The sequence below is a fragment of the Stegostoma tigrinum genome, chromosome 1, assembly GCF_030684315.1.
Source record: "Stegostoma tigrinum isolate sSteTig4 chromosome 1, sSteTig4.hap1, whole genome shotgun sequence".
NCBI lineage: Eukaryota > Metazoa > Chordata > Chondrichthyes > Orectolobiformes > Stegostomatidae > Stegostoma > Stegostoma tigrinum.
The window spans coordinates 67,802,051-67,822,762 of NC_081354.1; the positions used below are offsets into that span (position 1 = coordinate 67,802,051).

Consider the following 20,712-nt stretch of genomic DNA (forward strand, 5'->3'; position numbering starts at 1 on the left):
GTCCAACTTCAGGATTCTCTTTAGGTTAACATGCAGGTTGGTTGGCACTTCAGAGGGCAAATGTAATGTGAGCATTCATTTCAAGAGGGCACAAAAGCAGAGGGGCACTGCTGATGGCGTATAAGGCTCCAGTCAGACCTCATACTGCATTTGGAATATTGTGAGCAGTTTTGGGCTCAAAGGATGGATGTGTTGGTCTTGGAAGCATTCCAGGGGAGATTCACAAGAATGATCCCTGGGATGAAGGGGCTTGTCATATGAGAAGTAATCGAGGACTCTGGGTCTATACTCGATAGAGTTCAGAAGGCTGAGGGGGTTATATCTATTGAAACTTTAAATATTTAGAGTGAACAAGGGGAAGAATTTTCCACCAGTAAGAAATATGAGAAACCAAGGACACAGCCTCAGGGTGGAGGAGCGACCCTTTAGAACAGAGATGGGAAGGAACTTCTTCAGCCAGCGGGTGGTGAATCTGTGGAACTCATTGCCGCAGAAGGCTGTGGAGGCCAAGTTGTTGGGTGTATTTAAGACAGAGATAGATAAGTTCTTGATTAGTAAGGAGATCAAAAGATACAGTGAGAAGTTAGGAGGCAAACATATCAGCCATTATCAAATGGTGGAGCAGACTCATGGGCTGAACGCCTAATTCTGTTCCTATGCCTTATGGTACACGCTAACTTTGTTAATGTTTTCTGCATTTCTGAATTCTGACTATTAATGCAGAATAGGAGCTGTATCTGTCAGTCAGCCTAGAGAATTCTATGTGTTATATCTCCATTAAATTACCACCATCCTAACAAGTTTCTACAGTTCCTCTACTTCAGGCATTTTGATTATTGTAAAACTGAGGCACATTTTTATAGTTTAATCAAGTTGTGATTCAATGTGAAAAGCTTCTGCGCATGTTAGACTAAAGTCAATGTTAGTTTAGACATGCCAGATGCAATGATATCAGTGAAAGGTTATTTTTAACAATGTGGTGCAAGATTGGAAAAGCAGGACCAGCTGGATTCCTCTTCACAGACTCAATGCACCCCTTCTGTGCTGTCTTATCCATGGTCCTATCACATCCTAAAAACAGGATATTTCATATTTCAGTTAGAACCTTGCAATTTATGCAAGAAATTTGCACAGACATATAACGTGATGTAAGTATGATATAAAGAAAATTAAAAGAAAACTAAGGGCAATGGTAACACTTGACATTAAACAAATCACACCTATTGTACGATGTGGAGGTGCCGGTGTTGCACTGGGGTTGACAAGGTGAAAAATATCATGACACCAGGTTTTAGTCCAACAGGTTTATTTGAAAACACTAGTGTTGTGCGTCTCGCTCCTCCTTAGTGACAGAGGTGCCATCAGACATAGAATTTATAAGTAAACGATCAAAGGGTCACACAACTGATGAAGATATATTAAACAAATCTAAGATGCTGTTAAATCTTTAATCAGTCAGAAGCCTTTAAGTGATTAATTTGTATATGTATATCTCTGAGTTTCTTTCAAGTCACTTAATACAAGCAGTGAATAGACACTTTATCAAGACCATCACTAATTTTTAGAACTGTGTGTTGAAGTTGAGAATTGAACTTTGAACAGCAGCTTTGTTCTTTCCTTCCAAAAAAATACAAGACATATGTTGACCATGGGGAAGTGGCCTGGAGAGATAATACAAGAGACAACTGCAGATGATTCAGCACCAAGGTGTTGCTACACTCGGGAACTGACAGCTGGTTGGATGTTGAATTGGTTAATTAGAGGGATAACTGGTGTTAGCACATCAACCTCAGAGAATGTAGAAGAGAAAGGAGAAGACAAAAGGATGAACTGGTTCTGACTGGATTTTGAACAGCAGGCAAATACACATTTTAAAAGCTTTCTGACCATGTTGCTTTTGTTTTGCTCTCTCAGGGTTTCATGCCAGTAATCAACTTGTTGATTGTTAAAAAGAAATTCCAAGTCTGTAAGTAGTGCGTGAATAATTCTGGAAGTCTTCTGAAACTATTTGCATTGACTGGTGACTTTGAATTCAAACAAGGCATAGTGTCTTACATACCCATAATACAACAGGATTTCATGGAGGCCAGGTATTCATCATTAAATTAGTTATCGAACTAGTAAATTCCTTTATTTTGTTTGTCAATTTATTCCTTAACTGTGCCTGTCAATGTGTGAGTGGGTGGGGTTATGATCAAAGAAGACCGAACTTAAATTCATGGATGTTAATTAGATTGGCCCGTTGTTTATCTGTGTTCTATTAAAGTTACTTATTAGTAATGAAACATTAATTTTTGTTTGTTATAAACTTAGTGTCCAAGATCTGCTATTCAGAAAGTCTGGTTAGGAACAACTGAGCAAATTTGAGAGGGATTGAATGTTTTAATTTCATTGTGTCGTGAAACCAGTGATAGTGGCGCTGATTTGGTTTGGCTTGCTCGTCCTGTACCATACTAACTTAACTTTTCTTTGAGTGTCAAACCAAAAGGATATTTTACTGTGTTAATTAGTAGCATAACAAAGAGCCTAGAAATAGAGTCTTTTGTTTCGTCGCATGACAATTCTATATTAGCAAGTATTCTGACTAGTCTGTTAATTCTGCTGTCTTCAACCTGACTGGTTTCCATTTGTAATACAGCCAAGACATTATGTTGAATGTCCTTGAGGATTTATCAGGAAAAAATTACAAATAGTATTTCTCTAAATGACATCACATGGTCAATTATACACAGGATTTAAGATAGTAATTGCTCACACAAGTATATATTTGGTAATACACTATAAATAGGATTCTATTAATTGAGTAAGTTGACCAAATGTAGTATTAAATTGTATGGATCAAAAACTGCCAAGTTGATTAATGATTTATGACTGTCCCAGAAAGCCAGAATTTCAGCCTGGCTGCTACAGAGGTCTAGAATTGACCTTGGAGAGCTATATTTGAGGGAAGGAAATCAGCCTGAGAAGCTCCTGTTTATTATTCGGTAACCCTTGCTACCATTGTGCAACAACTTGCGAATGCCCGTCATCCAGCAGTATCCAAGAAAAACATTTAAGCCTTATATTAAAAAAAACGGAGTGCCACCACAGAACTGCCTGGGGTGCTGGAATCGTACCCCAGAAAGAATCAGTGACTTTGGAAGAGATGGAAAAATAAAGGAAAAGAAATACATGTTTTATAATCAGTTACTTCAACAACATTTTGGTTTCCAAGGTAAGGAAATACCTTGAAGTAAATATTTGCATCTGGAAAATACAAGTGTTTTATTTAAACATAATTGCTTTCATATTAGGAACATATTAGGCACTCATAAGAGGTAAAAATATACTTGCAATGCAAAGTTTATACAATACCTAACATCAGAAATTGTTAAACAGTCCAAACTTTTCAAATGGATAACAATTCCCTGTAAATACCAACAACAGGCAAGGAGATATAAATAAAATTCATTGTTTACATCTCCATAGCAATTCACTTTAACTGTGGCACACGGGTGCCCAAATATAATTAAGAAAGACACCCTGTTGTCAGCCAAGACAGACAGTAATACTTATCACACAACGCTGTTTTTAAACCTACTTAAATAAAGACGGAATCTTAAATGTTTTCAAGCCACAACTCCAAAAATTATTCAATTTCACAAGAGTTAAGAGACGTATCAGCCCTTATAGGGTGATGTTTAGTTTTATCTACTGGGCCATATTTAGAACACTAAAATAACACAGAAAATGTACAGCAAAATCTGTCTCATTACTTGGTAGCATGATGGCAAGCAGAACATAATAAATTCTGAGAAGCTGTATATCAAATTGCTCCAGGTGCTAGCTTGTCTATCATCAAAGAAATCACTTTCTGACTTTTTTCCAGTTAAATTCTAAAATACAGTTCAAGGAGAGTTATACAAGTTGGTTAAAATAACAAAAAACAAAACACTTAGTGGGAAAAAGAAGGTCACATATGAGTTCTGGGGAAGGGTCACTGGATCCGAAACGTTAACTCTATTTGTTCCTTCACAGATGCTAACAGATCTGCTGAGCTTTTCTAGCAACTTTGTTTTTGTTCCTGACTTACAGCATCTGCATTTCTTTTGGTTTTTATTTCGGTCACATATCAACATTTGGTGATATGACTTGAGGCATGATTGCATCTATGACAGACTAGACATGACTAGCCTTAGGAGGTCTTTTAACACCTTAAAGAATGGTTACAGATTAGTGGTTACTCAAATTCCTGCATTATCTTAATTTGCACCTTTCTTGTTTCAGAAGATTGTCCACACACTTCCATATTCATTTGAACATAATCTACTGTATCTGTAGTGTTCTAATAATTATATTTATGGCCGCATTTGTGTTCCACAAAAGGTAAGATGGAAATTGTAACGAAAAACAAAACACAACTAAGCACCAACGGCATAACTTTACATCAGTATCAATTAAGTCAGTAAGGTAATACAAGAGAAGGACTGAAACCCATGACAAGATGTAATTCCAGTGCCGAAGCTATAATTTTATTTTCATTTCCTCATTTAAAAAAAACACAATCTTTGTGTCCTAGAAAACAGGAAAATACTTTGATATTATTGATTACCACAAGCATGGAACTCCCACATCAGGCATATTAAACCGATTGCAGGTTAAGTTAAGCATCTCAGAGATAGCAAGGACTTCTGATGCTGGAGTTAGGGTTAATATATCTTGGAGCTGGAAGAACTCAGCAGATCAGGCAGACATCAGTCCTGATAAAGGGTCCGGACCCAAAACATCGACTTTCCTGCTCCTCTGATGCTGCCTGATCTGCTGAGTTCCTCCATCTCCACATTGTAATGACTTAAGCGAAGTTTGTTCTTGTCTTGAAAGTAATAAGATCATAGAAACATTCAGTGATATGCAGATCACATTTGCACATATTCACTAGAGATAATGGGAACTGCAGATGCTGGAGAATCCAAGACAATAAAATGTGAGGCTGGATGAACACAGCAGGCCAAGCAGCATCTCAGGAGCACAAAAGCTGACGTTTCGGGCCTAGACCCTTCATCAGAGAGGGTCTAGGCCCGAAACGTCAGCTTTTGTGCTCCTGAGATGCTGCTTGGCCTGCTGTGTTCATCCAGCCTCACATTTTATTATCTTGCACATATTCACTATTTCTTTTTCCAACTGTTATTTGATCTGCTTCCAAAATAGCATTTATTTCATTTAATGGACACTCAATTATACCTACAGATTAACATACACCTAATATTAAGAACCAATGCTACTCCCATCACTGCAATGAAGAGCTAATAATATATTCTATTTATTCTTCAGGCTGATTTAGGATAGTTACTCAAAGATTCAGGTGAACACAGGAAACATGCTAGGAGACAAGAAATTTGAATGCAAGTGAAACTTAAAAAAAAAGGATAAGACAATTATAAGGAAGTGTCAGACCAGAACACAGAATGTCTCCTTTTAAAAGGTTCAAAATCCATTATTAGACCTTTGCTACTACTAAAAAGACCTGAAGAAGCCATGTGAACAAGAAAGAGATTGTAGGGTCAACTGATTAATGGCTGTTGCCAGAGACACCAATGCTTACATCCCTCCATTCTGAAAATCATCTATTAACCACTCTACTATGTCCTTTTAATCAATTTCATATATATTCTGCACATCCCCTTTAACACTATATGCCTTAATTCTGTGAACAAGCCTCTATGTGCTACATTAAACACCTTTTGAAAATTCACAAGCACAACATCTGTTACTTTATTGAATTGAACTGAATGGTTTATTGATTTGAATCACTTATTGCCCCTTGCATGTTACAGTAAAATACTGCTAAAATCTTCAACTCTCACAGCGCCATTTTGAATTGTTTAAGAATGAGAAAAGGAATAAAAAGGTATTACTGTAAGAGAGTCTTTGTTCCACCGTCTCTGCCAATGATACTTGTGCCACCATCCCTCCTCCACTGCCTGCATTAATTATCAATTAACTCTGATTTCCTCACAGAACTCTACTCAACTTTTGAAACACTTAGATTTCCATTTTACAAACTTGTGCTGACCATCTTCAGTTTGTGTCTTTATTATGTTGCTTAAACTAAAATTACCTCATTATTAATTTGTTCTTGTTGCTACAAGAAGCGAAAATAAAGGAAAAACAAACAAGATAACCATCTGACAGATACATTCAGGTAAATTCTCTCCATTATTCTGGCATATTAAGGTATGTCTTTTTTCTCATTAACCTTGAAAACCTATTTTCCTAAATTACTCCTTTGAGGCACTCAGTTGCTTTGTTGCACTTAAGTATATTAAAAAGATTGTTTGCTTCTGGTCGTGTTCTTAGTTCAAAGTAAATGTTAAACAAATAGGCAATTTAATTATTTACTGTACTGCACACTGCTTGGTTTATAATTTCTGGGCTTTAGAAAATCTGTTGCAAACACATTTTGACTTTCAAATTAAGCATTGCCAGGTAAAAGCTAATCTTAGAACTGCACAGCATATTGAATTTCTTTGGAAAAATATTCCAACAAATTGGAAAAGGAATTCTCCAAAAATTCTTATTCGAATATATTTGAAATCAAAATATAATATTTCATTGGGAAAGAGCATCTTAACTGAGATACACAATGCTGTAGCATCTATGTCACAGACATAAACAGCACACTTGTTGGTAAATTATATGCCTTCAATGCATATTCACTATTGTAATCTTAATTTGTTCAAAACCATCACATGGAAATATGAAGAGGGTCTAATAAACATAAATTATTTATTTGAACTGATAGCAATATGTCTTCCTGAAAGTGCCAATCATAATTTCACAATTTACAAAAAAAATTAATAAAAGTTCATTTGTATATACCTTCATATTTGCTTTTATACTTATTGTTAATAGTGAATCCAAAATGAAGAATTAGAGTGGGGAATAAACTTTAAAAGAGATCACCCTTTACTTTGTATGTCACAGAACTAGTTATTTTCAAATTTTAGTAATCTGCCAGCAACTTTACTTCCCCAAATTGGAGGAAAAGAAAAGAAAAGAAAGAAATTGATGGCAATTCTGAACAAGGTGTTGATTCCACTTCAGGCCATTTCGATAAGTTTCGTTGCATTAATGGGAGTATCCTAAATCATCAAAAAATTGGTGCATTTGGATCAAATGATCCCCTGCAGCTCTTCAACCTATAGGTTTCAACTTTTGCAGCACTCCCAAAGTTTGCCTGACCTTCAAGATTCTTCAACTCTACTACTAATATCGCTCTTTCCAAGTCACCATCACCCTCTCCCCTCCTCCCACCTCTCCCAGGCCCTCTGCAATCTTCTCACCTCCGTTCCAATCACTTTTAGCTCCTCCTATCAATTTCATACTCTGTTGGAACCCCCATCAATGTTCTTCCTGATCCCTAATTCCTCTGTTCTCAGAACTATCGAAATTCTTTCCCAAAAATATCTTCCTTTCAAGCTGTGTTGTGGCACTGAAGACGATCAATCAGCCTCTCAACAGGGCTGAATGTGACTGGGCAACAGACTGCAAACAAATGGCAATCAGGTACCATTACTAGATTCAACAGGCCTGGACAGAAACCCATGTTTCCAGATCTCATGACTGAAAACTGGTTACTCTTACTGAGTCTATAAGGAGCAAATGCGGAAGAGAACTGTCCTCTGATAGAAACTTGAGTAGCTTCGTTCAGGCTAAACGTTGCACACTGGGTGCTGATAGTAAGTCTGCTGTGAGTAGAGGAGATGGCGAGTGGACAGGGAAGAGAGATTGCAAGAGAAGGGGCGACTAGGATTGGAGAAGGAAAACAACATCAGATTCAGCAAGTGAAGGGAAGATGAGACTCTTTTCCAGCAGGCAGATCTTCTCTGGAGGATAGCAGTCAGGATGGCAGAGTGGCTTATGAACCCATAATGGTGTGCGTGAGTGAGTAGATATGTGAGTTTGTGACTTGAGCATGAGCGAGTGAGTGAGCGAGTGAGTGAGCAAGTGAGCGAGCAAGTGAGCGAGCTTCTGCATGTATGTTAGACTATATCTGAGCAATAATTTAGGCAGGTCAGTGTGCATTGTACTCATTCTTTCTTCTCCTTGTAATTTCAATCAGAGTCATTTACATTGTTCCTCCTGCTGGCCCAAGTTTTATTGCTATAGTACTGGTGATTCTGCTTCAGTCAGACAGAACAGCACCTCCATATTTGTTCAGGCAGCTGGAGTGCAACTTCAATATGCTAAAACATTCAATCGCACATTTGGCATTTACAGTAGAGTTGCTGGACTTTGTTGGTCAGGTGATGGGTGTCATTGACAAGTTTGCAGTATCCCTTCACACCTAAACCACCCTTTAAACCTGTTTCCTATTCTGTAGGCATTAATGAGATTAAATAGCAACTAGATGAAAGCATCAAAGCAGCTGACCAGCTTGAGTACATACATATCTCTCCTGTTTTAAACATGATTGAACATTGAACAATTGAACGTCGATGGGGTGGGAACACTTGTAGTTGTTCTGGAGGTGCCCAGATTGCTATGTGTGCACCAAAGGTGATTGTATCCAAGTGAGGCAGAAAGCGGAGCAGCCTTTCATTCCAACTAACATTACTGTTAACAAATTTGACATCATTGCCAGCCCTGGCAAACAACTCATCAGCTGACTATCTTTTATATTTGTGGGTAACTCACCGAGAGATTCTAGAGATGCCTGTGGCAATGCCCTGGTAGGACCTGGAAGCAGATGTGTTGCCATCAGGGACGTCTGGCAAGATCATCAGGGTTCAACAGGTAGCCGGGTGATATTTGTCACTACCTCTCAGAATCCCAGAATTCCTACAGTGAGGAAGCAGGGGACTCAGCTCATCAAGGCCACACCGACCCTCCAAACAGTGACCCACATCCACCATTCCTGTTTACCTGCACATCCCTGGACACCATTGGCAATTCAGCATGGCCAATCCACCTAACCTGCACACTTCTGAACTGTGGGAGGTAACTGGAGCACCCAGAGGAACTCTAGGAGCTGTTAACTAGACTGTGATGAACTTTGTCTTAATTTTACATTTTTAAAATTGTTATGTTCTACTTCATCCATTGATGTGTTGGGGTGAATTATCAGCTTCAGGCTGAATTTTTCATGCAAACATACACACATGACAATATGTTTCTATTCTAAGCATAATGATAAAAGAGTTGAAAGCAATATCCAATGAATAGCAGGTCACGTAAGCAAAGAAAGTAAAAGATGCTACAGAGTTAGACAGAGAAAACTGGCAGGTATGGGCTAAGAAGCAGGTATTCAGAAGGTAGGAATGGAAGTCTGGGGAAAGGAGGACAGCAGGGAGGTTTTTACTGTATTGAAAGAGTATTTTGAACAAAGAAATGCACATGGGGCAATGTTGATATTTTTAAAAAAATAAAAAAGGGGCAGCACAGTGGCTAGCACTGCTACCTCACAGTGCCAGGGACCCAGATTCAATGCCACCCTTGGGCAACCATCTGTATGGAGTTTGCATATTCTCCCCCTGTCTGCGTGGGTTTCCTCTGGGTGCTTTGGTTTCCTCCCACAGATCAAAAATGTGCTGGTTAGGTGGATTGGCCATGGTAAATTGCCCGTAAGTTCAGGGATGCATAAATTAGGTATGTTATGGGGGATGGATCTGGGCAGGATGCTCTGAGGATTGGTGTGGCCTTATCAGGCTGAAGGGACTGTTTCCACACTGTAGGGATTCTATGATTCCACAAAGACAGCTGCCCAAGAGTAGAATTAAACCCACATCCCTCGCAATGTGATGCAGCGGTGCTAACCACTGAGCCACTGTGCTGCCCCAAATGATTCAAACCTCCTGTGTGAGAACGTGAACTTCCTGAGATATGTCTGTAGTAAGCACAGGCCTATGCTCTTCCAAGTGAATACTACAGGCTAAATATAGTTACATTCAAGGGATTATGAGAGGGGACATTTCCTTGAACCCTACAGACTCAGGCTGCAGTACTACAATCACTATGAAAAAGCTCCTTTTGCACATGCTCAACAGCTATTTCTAGAATTAAGAGATAGTTAACTCTTTACTCTACACTGTGGTTAGGACATTTCAAGCAGAGTGAGCCTATGCCTATAGACCCTGTACAATGGGTGCTGCTGCCAGCCAGGTTTTCCCCTCTTTTAGTCTGCCCTTTCCAGCGCAGTTACAGTCTGTGACCTACAGCCCTGGTACTGGTCATCCTGATCTGTATTTAAAGTACAATCTAAGGCAGCATTATTCACACAGAACCTGATGGGACACAGCAAACCTCCAAGGCATATAATGCAACGTCTTAGCAAAACTACAACAAACAAACTTTTTCCCAAATGAAGCTCGGAAAGCAGCTGTGAGTACTAAGTACATTTTGGCATGTTTCCCAGAGACAGCTACAGCCCCCTCAAATTCTGTGGTGCGCTGTCCTTAGTCTCATTGCCAGCTTCAGACAGGCCAAAAAACCCACAGACCCAACGATAAAATCAAAAACGTCTGTTTCAGTATTGTTCAGTGACTAAAGCTGACCAAGAAGAGAGCCCAGAGAAAACACAGGCCAGTGAGATGTGTTCCTTGTGAGTAAACACACCAGAGTCTGCCAGAGGGGAGCTCCTGAGCCAGACCAGGCAATTCCTAACACAGCTTTGCCCATCAAGGCACAACTTATTATCTCTGAAAGTGGAAGGTTATTATCAATTCAGTGATTAACATGAATTGAGAATCTCTTTCCTAAGTTGGATACGCACGTGTTACTTCATGCAAGGGAGTCAAGTACAGAGGTTAACAGGCTGAAGTTAGCATCACAACACGCTGTCAATTCAATCAATTTTAAGCTCCCCTCACTTGCACCCAAATACACACCTTGAAACAGGCTAAAATTCAGCTCGTTATCTAAACATTACGGAGAAGCTTTAAGATCTCGGAATATGGATCAAGAAATTACTAAACATAATGATACAGGTTCTTATGGCCATTGAGAAAGCAAAATTAAACACTCGGGTCTCATTTCTAGAAGGTTAGAATTGAAAACCTTGGAAATTATGTTGAATTTGTATGCATTCTTGGTTCAAACTTACTGAGAGTATTATATATAGTTCTAACTGAATAACAAACGAAAATGGTGCAAAGACACAGGAGGAGCAGCAAAAAGCAGTTACAAGGAAGATACTAAAACTATGAGGTTATAATAAATCAGGAAATATTTAACAAGCTAGAGTTCTTTTTCTAGAAGAGTAAACACCAAGGAGTGACCTGGTTAATGGCACTGAATTTTCATGGTCCCGATTGGGTTGTTGGGTTTTACAAAAGCGGTGTGGATGTGTGAACCATGGATTGGAAGTGGGTAGAGTTCTAAATAGTTTTCGCCCAGAGCCATGCAGCTCAAAAACAGAATCTTTGGTGCAAATTATCCCTGTCGAGCTAATTTCCCTAACTAAACCTTGCCTGAGTTTGACTGAGATAATAAAAAGTGTGAAGCTGGATGAACACAGCAGGCCAAGCATCATCTCGGGAGCATAAAAGCTGACGTTTCGGGCCGAGACACTTCATCAGAGAGGGGGATGGGGTGAGGGTTCTGGAATAAATAGGGAGAGAGGGGGAGGCGGACCGAAGATAGAGAGAAAAGAGATAGGTGGAGAGGAGAGTATAGGTGGGGAGGTAGGGAGGGGATAGGTCAGTCCAGGGAAGACGGACAGGTCAAGGAGGTGGGACGAGGTTAGTAGGTAGGAAATGGAGGTGCGGCTTGGGGTGGGAGGAAGGGATGGGCGAGAGGAAGAATAGGTTAGGGAAGCAGAGACAGGCTGGGCTGGTTGTGCGATGCAGTGGGGGGAGGGGATGAGCTGGACTGGTTTTGGGATGCGGTGGGGGAAGGGGAGATTTTGAAGCTGGTCAAGTCCACATTGATACCATTGGGCTGCAGGGTTCCTAAGCGGAATATGAGTTGCTGTTCCTGCAACCTTCGGGTGGCATCATTGTGGCACTGCAGGAGGCCCATGATGGACATGTCATCTAAAGAATGGGAGGGGGAGTGGAAATGGTTTGCGACTGGGAGGTGCAGTAGTTTATTGCGAACCGAGCGGAGGTGTTCTGCAAAGCGGTCCACAAGCCTCCGCTTGGTTTCCCCAATGTAGAGGAAGCCACACCGGGTACAATGAATACAGTATACCACATTGGCAGATGTGCAGGTGAACCTCTGCTTAATATGGAAAGTGATCTTGGGGCCTGGGATAGGGGTGAGGGAGGAGGTGTGGCGGCAAGTGTAGCACTTCCTGCGGATGCAGGGGAAGGTGCCGGGTGTCGTGGCTCCCCAGTGGAGCTCGAACAGTTCATCCACTTCACAAACACCTTCCACCCCAACCTCAAGTTCACCTGGACCATCTCCAACACATCCCTCACCTTCCTGGACCGCTCAGTCTCCATCTCAGGCAACCAGCTTGTAACTGATGTCCATTTCAAGCCCACTGACTCCCACAGCTACCTAGAATACACCTCCTCCCACCCACCCTCCCGCAAAAATTCCATCCCATATTCCCAATTCCTCCGCCTCCGCTCCCACGATGAGGCATTCCACTCCCGCACATCCCAAATGTCCAAGTTCTTCAAGGACCACAACATTCCCCCCACAGTGGTTGAGAACGCCCTTGACCGTGTCTCCCACATTTCCCGCAACACATCCCTCACACCCCACCCCCGCCACAACCGCCCAAAGAGGAACCCCCTCGTTCTCACACACCACCCCACCAACCTCCGGATACAACGCATCATCCTCCGACACTTCCGCCATCTACAATCTGACCCCACCACCCAAGACATTTTTCCATCCCCACCCTTGTCTGCTTTCCGGAGAGACCACTCTCTCCGTGACTCCCTTGCTCGCTTCACACTGCCCTCCAACCCCACCACACCCGGCACGTTCCCCTGCAACCGCAGGAAATGCTACACTTGCCCCCACTCCTCCTCCCTCACCCCTATCCCAGGCCCCAAGATCACTTTCCATATTAAGCAGAGGTTCACCTGCACATCTGCCAATGTGGTATACTGCATCCATTGTACCTGGTGTGGCTTCCTCTACATTGGGGAAACCAAGCGGAGGCTTGGGGACCGCTTTGCAGAACACCTCCACTCGGTTCGCCATAAACAACTGCACCTCCCAGTCGCAAACCATTTCCACTCCCCCTCCCATTCCTTAGATGACATGTCCATCATGGGCCTCCTGCAGTGCCACAAGGATGCCACCCGAAGGTTGCAGGAACAGCAACTCATATTCCGCTTAGGAACCCTGCAGCCCAATGGCATCAATGTGGACTTCACCAGCTTCAAAATCTCCCCTCCCCCCCTGCATCCCAAAACCAGCCCAGCCTGTTTCTGCCTCCCTAACCTGTTCTTCCTCTCGCCCATCTCTTCCTCCCACCCCAAGCCGCACCTCCATTTCCTACCTACTAACCTCATCCCACCTCCTTGACCTGTCCGTCTTCCCTGGACTGACCTATCCTCTCCCTACCTCCCCACCTATACTCTCCTCTCCACCTATCTTCTTTACTCTCCATCTTCTGTCCGCCTCCCCCTCTCTCCCTATTTATTGCAGAACCCTCACCCCATCCCCCTCTCTGATGAAGGGTCTATGCCCAAAACGTCAGCTTTTGTGCTCCTGAGATGCTGCTTGGCCTGCTGTGTTCATCCAGCTTCACACTTTATTATCTTGGATTCTCCAGCATCTGCAGTTTCCATTATCTCTGAGTTTGACTGACATCGCTCTAAACCTTTCCTATTCAAGTAATTTTAAATGCTGTAACTGTACGTGCATCTGCCTATTCTGTCCCTAGTTGCACTTTTGCTCTTAATGCACTTGTACAATCTCTTGGGATTATCCTTAATCTCATTTGCCAAGGCCATTTCATATCCCTTTTGTGCCCTCCTGATTTCCCTCTTAAGAATGACCCTACACTCATTGTATTCTTGGAGAGATTCACTTGATCCCAGTTGTCTATATCTAATTTATGAGTCCTTCTTATTCTTGATCAGAGCCTCAATATCTTAATTCATCCCTTGATCCTGACTCTTATCAGCCTTATCCTTCGCTCTAACTGGAACATAACACCTCTGAACTCTCGTTATTTCACTTTTGATAGTCTCCCACTTGCTAGTCAACCTTTTATCTGTGAACAGGCTACTGCAATCAAATCTTGAAAACTTCCATCTCATATCATCACAATGTGCCTTATTATAATGAACAATTTTAACAAGGCCTATCCTTTTCCATAATAATTTTAAAGCTAATTATAGCTGTTCATTAAATGCTGCAGCATGAGCTGCATCTGTTTATCAAGGTAAATTATGAAAGTGTTGTATTTAAAAGATACAACGACCCAGAAAACAGCAGGTTTGTCGGATTATTTATCTTGCCAACTGGTAAACTGTCATGTAAAAGATAAATATTGTAAAATTTTGTTAGAGAACTCTTGAGATGAGATAAAACAAGTTTGTCTAATGGATAAAAGGTAAAGTGCATTTCATACTATTGAAACTGAGCATACATTCTAACCATGAATAATATTCAAGTTTCTTTTTACGTATTGAATCTAAACTTCTGTTGAGATACCAGTTCTAAAGTCTGTTTATTTTATTGGGTAGTCTTGTGGGCTCTTTGGCTATAATTCAACCATTTAATCATTTATAAGCCCTTAACTGTCTTTACACAGCTGCATTAAAGGGTGTGTTTAATCTTGGACTGTTATGGGCCGTTCAATGGCTTCCAGCCTTTATAATTTGGCATTTAAGTTAGGTTCATAAAGTGGACAGTGGGTGAGGGGGCAATAAGGTAGAGAGGAGATTAGCTTAGAATGAAAATGAGGGGCCGAGGGCGAATGAGACAAGGGATGGTAACAAATGAGAGTGAAGGTGAGAGTGTTTAGAGGGTGAAAAGGTTTAGAGGGCCAGGGAGTGAGATGCAAGTGTATGACAAGTGGGTGAGTCGGCAAAACAGTCACAAAATTCAGTTCTATATTGACAAGATTCAGATTGCTTCAGAAGCACAGGGCTCAGAATTTTTGCCTTAAGAACTGACCAGGTTTCTAACCTGCTCAGTGATAATGGGAACTGCAGATGCTGGAGAATCCAAGATAATAAAATGTGAGGCTGGATGAACACAGCAGGCCCAGCAGCATCTCAGGAGCACAAAAGCTGACGTTTCGGGCCTAGACCCTTCATCAGAGAGGGGGATCGGGTGAGGGTTCTGGAATAAATAGGGAGAGAGGGGGAGGCACACCGAAGATGGAGAGAAAAGAAGATAGGTGGAGAGGAGAGTACAGGTGGGGAGGTAGGGAGGGGATAGGTCAGTCCAGGGAAGACGGACAGGTCAAGGAGATGGGATGAGGTTAGTAGGTAGGAGATAGAGGTGTGGCTTGGGGTGGGAGGAAGGGATGGGTGAGAGGAAGAACAGGTTAGGGAGGCAGAGACAGGTTGGACTGGTTTTGGGATGCAGTGGGTGGAGGGGAAGAGCTGGGCTGGTTGTGTTGTACATTTTTCCATCCCCACCCTTGTCTGCTTTCCGGAGAGACCACTCTCTCAGTGACTCCCTTGTTCGCTCCACACTGCCCTCCAACCCCACCACACCCGGCACCTTCCCCTGCAACCGCAGGAAATGCTACACTTGCCCCCACACCTCCTCCCTCACCCCTATCCCAGGCCCCAAGATCACTTTCCATATTAAGCAGAGGTTCACCTGCACATCAGCCAATGTGGTATACAGCATCCATTGTAACTGGTGTGGCTTCCTCTACATTGGGGAAACCAGGCGGAGGCTCGGGGACCACTTTGCAGAACACCTCCGCTCAGTTCGCAATAAGCAACTGCACCTCCCAGTCGCAAACCATTTCCACTCCCCCTCCCATTCTTTAGATGACATGTCCATCATGGGCCTCCTGCAGTTCCACAATGATGCCACCCGAAGGTTGCAGGAACAGCAACTCATATTCCGCTTGCGAACCCTGCAGCCCAATGGCATCAATGTGGACTTCACCAGCTTCAAAATCTCCCCTTCCCCCACCGCATCCCAAAACAAGCCCAGTTCGCCCCCTCTCCCCACTACACCACACAACCAGCCCAGCTCTTCCCCTCCACCCACTGCATCACAAAACCAGTCCAACCTATCTCTGCCTCCCTAACCTGTTCTTCCTCTCACCCATCCCTTCCTCCCACCCCAAGCCACACCTCCATCTCCTACCTACTAACCTCATCCCACCTCCTTGACCTGTCCATCTTCCTTGGGCTGACCTATCCCCTCCCTACCTCCCCACCTATACTCCCCTCTCCACCTATCTTCTTTTCTCTCCATCGTCAGTCCGCCTCCCCCTCTCTCCCTATTTATTCCAGAACCTTCACCCCATCCGCCTCTCTGATGAAGGGTCTAGACCAGAAACGTCAGCTTTTGTGCTCCTGAGATGCTGCTGGGCCTGCTGTGTTCATCCAGCCTCACATTCTAACCTGCTCATGCTGGACTCAACCCACAATTTCCATCACAGGCCTGCTGCTCGAGCTCATTTACTACATGGAACCCAGGAAAATCACTGGCCTACAGCTCAATGGGAACGGTTCTGAACGAGTCTTCAGAAACGAATAAGAGTGATTCTGGATTTTTGGTGCAAGAGACATTGGTGGATCATAACCCTGCAGACTTTGGAGGTGGTACAGAAAAATGTCTGATGGGCAATGAGTTTGGAGGGCTTGGTGAGATCTTTGTGAATCAGCCTGTTCTGAGATACACACCTCTACAGCATGAACGCAAGCCTTCTGGCTGAGAGGTAGGGACATTACCACTGAATTACAAGGGCTGCTTGGTGCAAGTGTCTCCATGTTTGCTGCTACGACATCCTCCCTGAACCCCTGAAGCCGCCAGTTTTCCAAAATTTGGAAATTTCGATAAGCCACAGTAAAACCAGCAAAACATATTTACTCAGAGGCCACACCTTGTGGCATCTTCATTCAAGTTGTAAGTGGGAGAGTTGGAGAGCTCAGATTTCACACTGTTTACCATCTGACCTCAATCCCAACTCACCCATTTCAGGGTGTTAAACTTCACCCGTAACATATGTATTTCTGGAAAGAAGAAAGGCAGATACGATCTTGGATTACACTTTTTTGTTTAGTTTTTTAAGTATATCCAGATGTGTTCTATTTTGTACAGCTTAACATACAGGTTTCAAGCACACTTTTTAAAAACCAAATCTTACGCCAGCGCTCAACTTGCCACCCAGCCCACGACATACAGAATACAGTGGTAGATTAAGAAACTGTGTCAAAGTTATTATTTCAAATTGGGTGAGGACAATTTGAGACACCGGTTTGGTAATAGGATAATATACTTTTCCACTATTTTCCACTTTTAGGAGTTAACTGTAAATAATATTAAAAGGTAAATTAAATAGTATGTAAAAATTTTTTAATGTGAATAGGTAAACTGCTAATTAACAACCACGTGGATTATCAATCCTTCAAAACCTGCTTCAAGCCATCATCTCCAACACCATTCACGACCTCATCACCTCAGGGGACCTCCCACCCACAGCCTCCAACCTCATTGTTCCCCAACCCCGCACGGCCCGTTTCTATCTCCTTCCCAAAATCCACAAACCTGCCTGCCCTGGTCGACCCATCGTCTCAGCCTGCTCCTGCCCCACCGAACTCATCTCCACCTATCTGGACTCCATTTTCTCCCCTTTGGTCCAGGAACTCCCCACCTACGTCCGTGACACCACCCACGCCCTCCACCTCCTCCAGGACTTCCAATTCCCTGGCCCCCAACACCTCATTTTCACCATGGACGTCCAGTCCCTGTACACCTGCATTCCGCATGGAGATGGCCTCAAGGCCCTCCGCTTCTTCCTGTCCCGCAAGCCCGACCAGTCCCCCTCCACCGACACTCTCATCCGCCTAGCTGAACTCGTCCTTACACTCAACAACTTCTCTTTTGACTCCTCCCACTTCCTACAGACTAAGGGGGTGGCCATGGGCACCCGCATGGGCCCCAGCTATGCCTGCCTCTTTGTAGGTTACGTGGAACAGTCCCTCTTCCGCAACTACACAGGCCCCAAACCCCACCTCTTCATCCGGTGCATTGATGACTGTATCGGCGCCGACTCTTGCTCCCCAGAGGAGCTCGAACAGTTCATCCACTTCACCAACACCTTCCACCCCAAACTTCAGTTCAACTGGGCCATCTCCAGCACATCTCTCACCTTCCTGGACCTCTCAGTCTCCAACTCAGGCAACCAGCTTGTAACTGATGTCCATTTCAAGCCCACCGACTCCCACAGCTACCTAGAATACACCTCCTCCCACCCACCCTCCTGCAAAAATTCCATCCCCTATTCCCAACTCCTCCGCCTCCGCCGCATCTGCTCCCACGATAAGACATTCCACTCCCGCACATCCCAGATGTCCAAGTTCTTTAAGGACCGCAACTTTCCCCCCACAGTGATCAAGAACGCTCTTGACCGCATCTCCCGTATTTCCCGCAACACATCCCTCACACCCCGCCCCCGCCACAACCGCCCCAAGAGGATCCCCCTCGTTCTCACACACCACCCTACCAACCTCCGGATACAACGCATCATCCTCCGACACTTCCGTCATTTACAATCCGACCCCACCACCCAAGACATTTTTCCATCCCCACCCCTGTCTGCTTTCCGGAGAGACCACTCTCTCCGTGACTCCCTTGTTCGCTCCACACTGCCCTCCAACCCCACCACACCCGGCACCTTCCCCTGCAACCGCAGGAAATGCTACACTTGTCCCCACACCTCCTCCCTCACGCCTATCCCAGACCCCAAGATGACATTCCACAATAAGCAGAGGTTCACCTGCACATCAGCCAATGTGGTATACTGCATCCACTGTACCCGGTGCGGCTTCCTCTACATTGGGGAAACCAAGCGGAGGCTTGGGGACCGCTTTGCAGAACACCTCCGCTCAGTTCGCAACAAACAACTGCACCTCCCAGTCGCAAACCATTTCCACTCCCCCTCCCATTCTCTAGATGACATGTCCATCATGGGCCTCTTGCACTGCCACAATGATGCCACCCGAAGGTTGCAGGAACAGCAACTCATATTCCGCCTGGGAACCCTGCAGCCATATGGTATCAATGTGGACTTCACCAGTTTCAAAATCTCCCCTTCCCCTACTGCATCCCTAAACCAGCCTAGTTCGTCCCCTACCCCCACTGCACCACACAACCAGCCCAGCTCTTCCCCCCGACCCACTGCATCCCAAAACCAGTCCAACCTGTCTCTGCCTCCCTAACCGATTCTTCCTCTCACCCATCCCTTCCTCCCACCCCAAGCCGCACCCCCAGCTACCTACTAACCTCATCCCACCTCCTTGACCTGTCCGTCTTCCCTGGACTGACCTATCCCCTCCCTACCTCCCCACCTATACTCTCTCCACCTATCTTCTTTACTCTCCATCTTCGGTCCGCCTCCCCCTCTCTCCCTATTTATTCCAGTTCCCTCTCCCCATCCCCCTCTCTGATGAAGGGTCTAGGCCCGAAACGTCAGCTTTTGTGCTCCTGAGATGCTGCTTGGCCTGCTGTGTTCATCCAGCCTCACATTTTATTATCTTGGAATTCTCCAGCATCTGCAGTTCCCATTATCTCTCAAGCTGTAATTACTGTTACAAAACAGTGCTAATCCTTGATCCAGAATCAGTCCAGTAAGGAAGATTCATAACTTTTCAATTGATTAATTTATTTAAAATGGTAAATGTCCACGGAATCTGTAAGTGGTTTTAAGAATATTTGAAAGGGATGTTCATGCGACCTGGCTGAGGTACAGTGTCCACAGCAAGGAAATTAACATTTGAATGCTACACGGCCAGGCACAATGGAGGGAAGAAAGAAAGCACATCTATGAAGAGCTGTATGTATGCCACACAGTTGCACAGGACAGGATGCGGAGGACAGGGTTAGGGTAGAGATTCGGAATTGAACAATTTACTGCTTAATTTTATCAGAGCTGAGCTGACCACTTAAAACAGTTTATTAAGGGATCAGATAAAGGAGTCTCTGGGGAACCTGTGCCTAGTGTTGTGAACTTGTAAGAGGTTCTATAGCAATGTGCCACATGGGTGAATGTGATTCGAGGGAAAAATTGGTACAGTGGTTAGATGAGAGATCCTTTGTACAAAGGCCAAGTTAAAGTCCTTTGGAACTGCAAGTAATGCGACATGTTTCTGGGGAGTGATGTGATTGCCTGTGGTTGAGTAAGACATTATTATGTTGTTTTTACTAGTTGAACTGCAATTTATCTTATTATTGAAGTGTCATTTGCCTTGTTAATTATATTTAATGTATGTTCATGCTGGTTCATGTTAAAGTCAAAGTTACAAGAAGTGAGATAACAAGGTCTAGATGGACAGGTCAAGGAGGCAGGAACGAGCTGGGCTGGTTTTGGGACGAGGTCAGGGTGCCCGACTTCATCCCAAAACCAGCCCAGCTCGTCCCCGCCTCCTGGACCTGTCCGTCTTTTCTCTCACCTATCCACTCCTCTCACCTCACCGACAACCCACCCCTCCCACCTCTTACCTACCAACCTCATCTCCGCCTCCTTGATCTGTCCATTTTCCCTTGACTGACCAACTCCCATCCTAACTCGCCACCTACACTCACCTTTACAGGCTCCAACCCTGCTTCCTTGATCTGTCCATCTCCTCT

At 43.8% G+C, this 20,712-nt stretch overlaps 1 protein-coding gene across 1 annotated transcript in view; it reads right to left on the reverse strand.

The window, feature by feature from the left end:
• Positions 1-20,712, reverse strand: part of LOC125456254 (protein transport protein Sec24D) — a 196,665-nt gene that overhangs the window by 118,532 nt on the left and 57,421 nt on the right. The gene's annotated exons all lie outside the window — the stretch shown is intronic.